Source organism: Lolium perenne, chromosome 7 (genome assembly GCF_019359855.2).
Source record: "Lolium perenne isolate Kyuss_39 chromosome 7, Kyuss_2.0, whole genome shotgun sequence".
Taxonomy (NCBI): Eukaryota; Viridiplantae; Streptophyta; class Magnoliopsida; order Poales; family Poaceae; genus Lolium; species Lolium perenne.
This window is the reverse complement of record NC_067250.2, coordinates 178,108,932-178,116,729: the sequence shown is the minus strand read 5'-3', so window position 1 is coordinate 178,116,729 and position 7,798 is coordinate 178,108,932. Positions and strand designations below refer to the sequence as shown.

At 40.6% G+C, this 7,798-nt stretch overlaps 1 long non-coding RNA gene across 4 annotated transcripts; it reads right to left on the bottom strand.

The window, feature by feature from the left end:
• Nucleotides 1–2,089: 2,089 nt before the first annotated feature.
• LOC127314807 (uncharacterized) lies at nt 2,090–7,726 on the bottom strand. Of its 4 annotated transcripts, none has more exons than XR_007859916.1 (3): nt 7,336–7,726; nt 6,775–7,240; nt 2,090–6,642 (listed from the first exon to the last, which is right to left on the bottom strand). It is a non-coding gene; the product is annotated as an uncharacterized lncRNA (long non-coding RNA). The 4 variants fall into 4 exon arrangements; XR_007859917.2 differs by having other exon boundaries at nt 2,090–4,688; nt 5,404–6,642; nt 6,775–7,725; XR_011748429.1 differs by having other exon boundaries at nt 2,090–5,479; nt 6,501–6,642; nt 6,775–7,723.
• Nucleotides 7,727–7,798: the final 72 nt, after the last annotated feature.

Here is a 7,798-nt window from a genome sequence, read left to right as displayed (position 1 = left end):
GATTCTTCCTTAGTACTCGAGCGGCACGGCAAAGGATTAGGCTCCAAGAAGATATGTACCTGCAGGTACGAATAAACCATTTGACATTTCAGTGCTGTACAATAGGTTATTTTTTAGTCTTATTATAGTAATCACATATCCAAAATTTGTGATGAGAGAGATTGTGCTAAAAGATCATCTCTTAATTAAGAGAAAGTAAACCCTTTTTTAACATTCTCTCTCCTCCACCTAAGCATTTATACTATGTGGCACTGCTAAAATATCACCATTGTACCTGCGCTAATGGTATCTAGAAAATACACAATCAGACGATGGGTTTCAGCAAACGTAACAAAATAATGTTGTCACGTGGCAAATTTTCCCAAACAAAAAGAAACCAAAACCTATATCCTCTCTCGTTTCTGCGCGCCGCTCCTCTCCCTCTCCCTCTCATCTCCACCGCATCTCTCTCTCTCGGGTGCCGCTCCTCTCCCTCTCCCTCTCATCTCCGCCGCGGCTCCTCTCTCTCTCTCTCTCTCTCTCTCTCTCTCTCGAGTGGCGCGAGCCGACAGTGTAGGCGGGCACGGCGGCAGCTGGCGGTGAAGGGGCCGGGCGCGGCGGCGGTAGGCGGAGCGGCCGGCGGTGTAGGCAGGTGCGGCGGCGGTAAGAAGTTCCTGCAGGTGCACGAGGCGGCAACATCAACCAGTATGTTTCCCCTGTACTATCCAATTTGGCTAAAATCGAATTTTTGATATGATTTGCTGCTCTGTACCATGTCCAATTGATTGTAAAATGTGCGCAATATGATTTTTCAATAGTTTGCTGCTGTTCATGGCCCTTACAGATTGTGCATTTTGGTATTTCATGGTAAAATAAATGCATTGTAGATGAACAAGATGATGAATAAACAAAAAAAGATGATTAGGGGAGCTGTTGTTTTTGTTGTTTGTGCTGCAATTGTTGTAGCCGTTCAGGCTATAAAAAGGAAGAGAAGACCACGTACCCCTATGGGCCAATTCATGAACGGGATCGACAATAAATTGAACTAGCAATAATTGGCGCGCCGGCACGCCGCGTCAGTATGATGGCTGACTGATGGAAAATAGATGAAATAACATGAATACACCATTTAGATTGTAATATGTATAATAAAGTGGAACAATTAAAATGCCTAGGCTTGGATATCTAGTGGAAGTTTAGTAGTGATAAATACTTGTGGGATTTTTTTGCTGCCATGTCTAAATACGGTAGTCACTGTTTTGGCCCATGCAAGGTTGTGTTTCTATAAGACAACTGAATACAAAAAAAATATCATTTAGCTAGTAGCTTTATTTCCTTGCATGCAATTATTTGGCGATACATATCCACATACACGAACTGTAAATCACACTATGGGGACCATAAAAGGTAAGGAGAGGATGGAGTGCATTAGGGAGCATATCTTTTTTTTCTTAGGAAAGAGAGGTCTGTACCTTGATCTACTGCTTTACGTTATACTGTTTTAATCATGGGACAAAGGGATAATAATATATGTTTCGTTGAGTGTGGGCGTGCATGGCGATTTGGTTTCTTGGTGGAGGAGCTTGATGCGCTATCCCCAGAAATGCCGATGAGTTATGGTCGGAGGGACCAATTAGTTGTTGATTTATGTGATATATATTTTTTGCCGTCCCCGCCGCTCGTCAGTGTGTATTCTTCTAGAGCAGGTTCTGCTTGCTCTTTGTGTTCTTCACTATAGAATATGCCATCGTTGGGCACATATATGGCTCCTCCACATTGGAATCCACTTGATATTCATCCCTTCATATTTTATTTTCTAAGAAACAAAAGTTCGAGCAGATGCCGTTCTAGCAGGTACAAGAACTCCCGTTCGGTAGGCGTCTGCTTTAGCAATGTCTTTGATTTCCAATCCTCGATGCCCGAGAAAAGAGCATGGTTTTCGTTTGAATGTTGTCCGCCTGCACACATGCTTGCCTTATCGCGGTGCTTGATCATCTAGTATAGTCCGGCAGAAATCTTTCACAATGCATCACAATTATAACCTCATTAACGAAGCAATGGCAAGACACTGAGTAGAGCATAGGCAAGACACTGAGTAGAGCATACTGACTCCATGGAACGATACAGTACTACCTCTTACAATGTCACCTGAGTGCCAGAAGTTGCTATTAGTTTAGAAGAAAAAAAAACAACTCCATGGATAACTTGATACCATATATGGTCGGCTCCAGACTGAACTCCATGTAAGAGAAAACATAGGAAAGATGGCAGACAACTGCAACAGTAAGATAGTGCCCTTTGGTGACATATTCTTTCTGTACTGCAAGGTAAGACATTTTTTACTAACCTCTTCGGTCACTCATTGCCTTCTTATATTAGGTTTAGCTTATCCTGAGATTTTGGCATATCTAGCTTTCTTTGATCCCTCAAACCACGACACATGATACATATATAAATCAAAACAACTGTCATTAATAGCCCCTGAAGGACCAATATTCCCACATACTACTCGAATTCTAGATGCTTTCAGACACTAAGGAGATGCACTGCATTAATGAAACTTGAGATCTGTATAATTCAGTACTTGTATTGGACATGGTACATACCTGAAATAATAAAAGGAAATTGGATAATTAAATACCTGTTCACAAGTAAAGCATATGTTAAGAAACATGCAAAATTCATATGTCTTCACGTATTCTACAAAGTTATATGTCAATGGCATGAATGTCACATATATTGATGTGAACTGTAAAAACTGAAGCGTATGGGTGACTGAAGTTTTCATATTAGCCAGCATAATTTATGAACACAAAATGTAAATCACAGATACAGTGGTATGCCATGTATATCCTATTTTTTTTTAAGATGCAACTCTTTAGTTTTTTCTGTATTCTAGTATGTTCAGAATAATACTGTAGACGAACAAATCCTATGAACCAAGGAGGAAACCCTATATCAAGAGATGAATTAGCCCCAATCTTTTGGAAGGAAAATACAACTTGCTGGAGTTTGGAGAGCATAGTGTGCTCCCATGATTCAAATACAGAAAAAAATTAAGTGTGTAAAGGCACAATGGACAGATATAAGATATCTAACTGAGGACCCTTGATAATTTATTTTGCTAAGTAGTACAAACACCATACCAGCATGGCAGAGTCGTAGGGTTCCATGTGAGAGTAAGCACCACCAGATTTGTAAATTTTACTTTTTTTTGAGGTGGTAAATTTTACTTGCATCATGCTATAAGAAAAGCTCGTCGTCGTTGCTTGATATTGAATTTGCACAAGTTAGCAAGCTTTCGAACTTAAAAGAAGACCTAGTATTTCGAATGAGGATTAAAGCACATAAAACTACTTATTTAGTTTAGGCTGACCATGAGACCATGCAAAACCGTTGTAGATGCACCAAAGAAGGTAATCTCTCGAAACACATCGTACTATCACATTCTTGAAACTCCATCAATGTCATAGTGGTAGTGATATTACACACACCCTCGTAAAATATTCCTTAAAAGATTTGATAACACAAAAGTTACAACATAACTGAATAATTGTCACAATCCTGAAACTCCATCTAGTCGTACTGGCAGAGATATTAAACTGATGAAAGAAAATCTATCTATTATGAGAACACACCGCAATGGACTAATCCCGAGCTATTATTCAATCAAACTGGACAATGACGTGAGACTTCTTAAACTATCTATCACTAATGGTTGGAGATCAATTGGAAAATGGGAGCATAACTAAGCAATTGATAAAAAAAGAACATGATCCTTCAATGAAACAATATTATACATGCCTTATTTCTCCAAACTGGTAAAAATGTGAGATAAAGAAGTAGTGATGAGTCACACAAACTTGGAATAGCCATCAGCATATTAGCATAAGCCGCAACATCCAAGCGTACAAACCCTGCACTATCCATGCATTACAGCAAAAGTAATTTAGCTGCTACTTTCACCTAATTATTCTTACCTCTAATATTTATATTATTGTTGCATCAATAAGAGCATCTGAATATATTTGGAGAAAAAACATATCCTAACTCTGCACCGCCTGAAACTTCTTGATTTTAAAAGGAACACTGATTATACTGAAACCTTCATCCAGGAGAGTGTGAGGAATGGCCAGAACCGACGGTGTTGCAAATTAGTCCAACAGTTGGCACATGACGCTAAATTTTATGTGAGGTAGTAACATTTAATGAAAGGAGATATCTTACTGATATTTGTGCCAGGTTAGTTCAGTATAGGGCAACAATTATCTAGTTCAATCATGAATGTAAGATAGACACCATGATACAAACAGTGAGATGTGTGATCAAACTTTATGGTATCTGAAGACTGGCTTCTAATATAAATAATACCACCTTCAGAATGACAGATAGACACCATGATGTAATTATCAGAAGGTAGCTCAGCTCACAGGCTATAGTTTGTGTTCAAGATAAGAATACAACTCTAGGAAGATAAGAAAAGAAAGAATAGCCAGCTCGAAGAATCGTAGATAAGAGCATAGGATATATCATGTTATTCGTAGCCAATTTTTTCTGATGAATTGATTCATGTTATTCATAGCCAACTCTTTCTCTACCTAAGTTCCTAAGAATCAACTCATCAGACACCCAACATGCAAAAACCATCAGAGATGCATGTACCTTAGTGCATAAAAGGAGAAAGATGGGTGTGCCTCATATGTGAATTCCTGTATGGAAAAACAAAGATAGATTTATCCGAATTACTGTATGAAAATAACTGAACCAAAGAAGTTTTTTGTATGGCCATACATGAATGAGCTAGCATTCAAGACGATCTTTCTAACGGTTGCACATATGGATGCAGTATTCTGAGAAATTGATACAGAAGATGACATGCACAACAATAGTTGGTGTAAGATTAGTTCCAACTTTGAGAGTCTAGAGTTGAAGGCATGAGCCATGGCCTTTCCATGGCATTTTAAAATGTAATGTAAAATAGTTTTTTAATATACATGAGCAGTAGGAGTCTCTCCTGCTGTAATTCCTTAAAAAGAATTGTGTAACATAAAAGAAAGCATAGTTGCGTGAGCCAATATATGTTGTGTTCTCTAGAAATACGATGAAATACTCAAATTTGTAAATAAATAAATTTCCAAGTGCCTCAACGGAGCCTCGAAGAGAGCCTATGATAAGCATTACCTCCACGGGAACAACCATCAGATAACATGGATGTGCCATCCCTTTCTAGTAGGTTATAATTTTTCAAAGGTTTCTTTCCATCGCATCAGAAAATGCTAATAGAGCTAATCGTTCCATATTAAGTAACTTTCTCAAAACAGGTGGAGACGTTCATTACAAATGTTTTATGTTCCAGATAAATGGATGCATTACCAAGACACCGAACACAAACTATAATTATTTGTAGTTGAGCAGTATTATTACCTTCAAGCCATGCCAATTTTGAGCATTTCTGTAGATAGGTGATGTGGTTTGCCTTGGGCTGAACAAACTGAAGTCCCTAGAAAATATCACTGTAATATAGCTCAAATGGGCACAAACAGCGTTCTTGATTTAGCAAAATAGTGTTGTTAGCATCACTTAGCAACAAAAAACTTGCATTGTTAATTAGGAACTGAACAATAGCATAGTCCAAGGTGGATACAATAAATAAAATGCCTAATTAGCATGTTAATAAATTCTTAGAAAATCCCCATACTATGGTTGGCCAGACAAAAAACAACTATAGTGTGGAACATGAATGTACACCATGTAGGGACAAATCAGAACTGGACTCAAGTTACTAAATAGTCTAGTTAATAAAAAAAAACTCAACTGCAGGAAATAGTCAATATATTTCGCAATTCATATATAGTTTAGCTGCAATAGAGAGAAGTTTCACAAATGAAAATTTCACAATGACAGCTCACCAAAATTATGCCCAAGTGTAAATAAAATCACTTTTAAGTTGGTGATCTATCTATCGTGGCATATGTGATATCTACTATTTTGATTCATGCATTCTTGTGGCACTAAAAAAAGGAAATGCATTGTTGGCAAACATAGGAAAGCCTTGTACGGGGTACAACCTTTTTAAGAATTATTTTCTGTGTGAAGCAAATTCTCAGTGGGTGGTCAGTTGACCTGTACATCTTTCTGCATCATAGAGGTTCATTGTATACACAGATCGCTTACTTTGCTGATTATTTTAACATATTCACTCGATTTCCTGGTAGTAGACTCTCCATTGTACCATCACACATTCAGAAGAAAGTTCTGAGGTGTGTCAAACGATATTTTTAACTGAAAACATAGGAGGAACAATAATCTATAATTAAGTCAGTCGTGCATTGGGATATTGGGGCAAGACATGTTGGTCATGAAGAATATTAAGTGGCCGTTGATGGTCGGAGCACTGAAATAAACATACTGGGAAAATAAGCTAGTCACTTACATGACTCCTTTTTAATACCTCTTATATCTCATAGTGTTGAGTACAATAGGAGGAACTCGGCCTAATTCTTTGGTTGTGTAGTGTTTACCTGACACTGACAGTCCACCACAACAAAATCAAGCTTTTTTCTCGTGTCTCCCGCTTCTGAATTCCCGGATCATGAATACACTGCACAAGTAATTTCAAGCAATTCAACAGACGGGATACATCTTTCGGAAGGGTTTCTTCTCCTGCACATGGAAATAAATGAATGTTAGACATTAGCCAATATAGTTCCCAGTCAAACTTGTTGCATAGGAAGAGAAAAAAAAAGTGCAAGAACACATAAGACGGCCACAACTGCACAGCAAGAACACGGCTACCTCCGCGCAGAGTTTGCCTGCCTTCATGAACAAAGTGGTCTGAAGAAACACCGCACAATTCCGGGCCAATTGCACATGTACCAGAGGTCCAAAATGATCAGCATCAAATAAACCAACACTGATCCCTCCGTAAACCACCACAGCAGTGCCGGCCCACCATAATTTGCAGCAGCACTAACATGCCAATCCGACAGAGAAGAAGAAATCACGGCTGACACCTGACAGCGCCATGAACCAAGGGGCAACATCGACAACCAAGCTCCTTTTTCTAACGATTGCAAAAATTGGTTGCTCCATTACACACGCACGCACGTTTGCCACTTCTTGCCTGTAGGCCATACATGCACACCACACCGCTGCTCCGACGCATACGGCCGCGCCGCCATTTTCTTGGTCGCCGGAGACCGCCGCGCATGCTCCAGGTCGAAACCACCAGAGCAGCTTTAAAAGGGCCGGGCGCCGCAACCTTTTTTCGATCCGTAACCATCCGGCTCAGCTAGTTAGCTCCACATTATCAAGAACAAAAGGAGCATCAGGCAAGGTTTGGAGTACCCAACTTACCTGTAGTTCACCGCTTGGATTACCTGAGATGCCACCAGCCGCACAGGTACCAGCTCGATCCGGCCATCACCGCTCGCACACACTGGAGCAACGCTGCCTAGGGTTTGGCCGCCGCCGCCACCGGTTCCCGACCCTCTCTCCCTGCCTCCACGGGTCTCCGCTAGCCGCCCACGGACCGATCCGCCGTCGCCAGATGCTTGCCCGTCAGCCCCAACGACCCTGAGATTCGCCGCCTCGAGATCCAACCTCGGCCTAAAATCCGGTCGGTGATGAATTGAAGCTTCTCGTCAGGGCAGGGTTGAGCGCGCTCGGGCAAGGTGGAGACTGGAGAGCTCAGGGGAGGCCGTGAAGAAGACACGGGGAGAAGATTCGTGAGAAAAGGTATTACGTGGAGAACACATGCCGACACACGGGGACAGGACAACCAGTTCGTGGGGCATGACCTAGTGCCGCTTTGACCGGG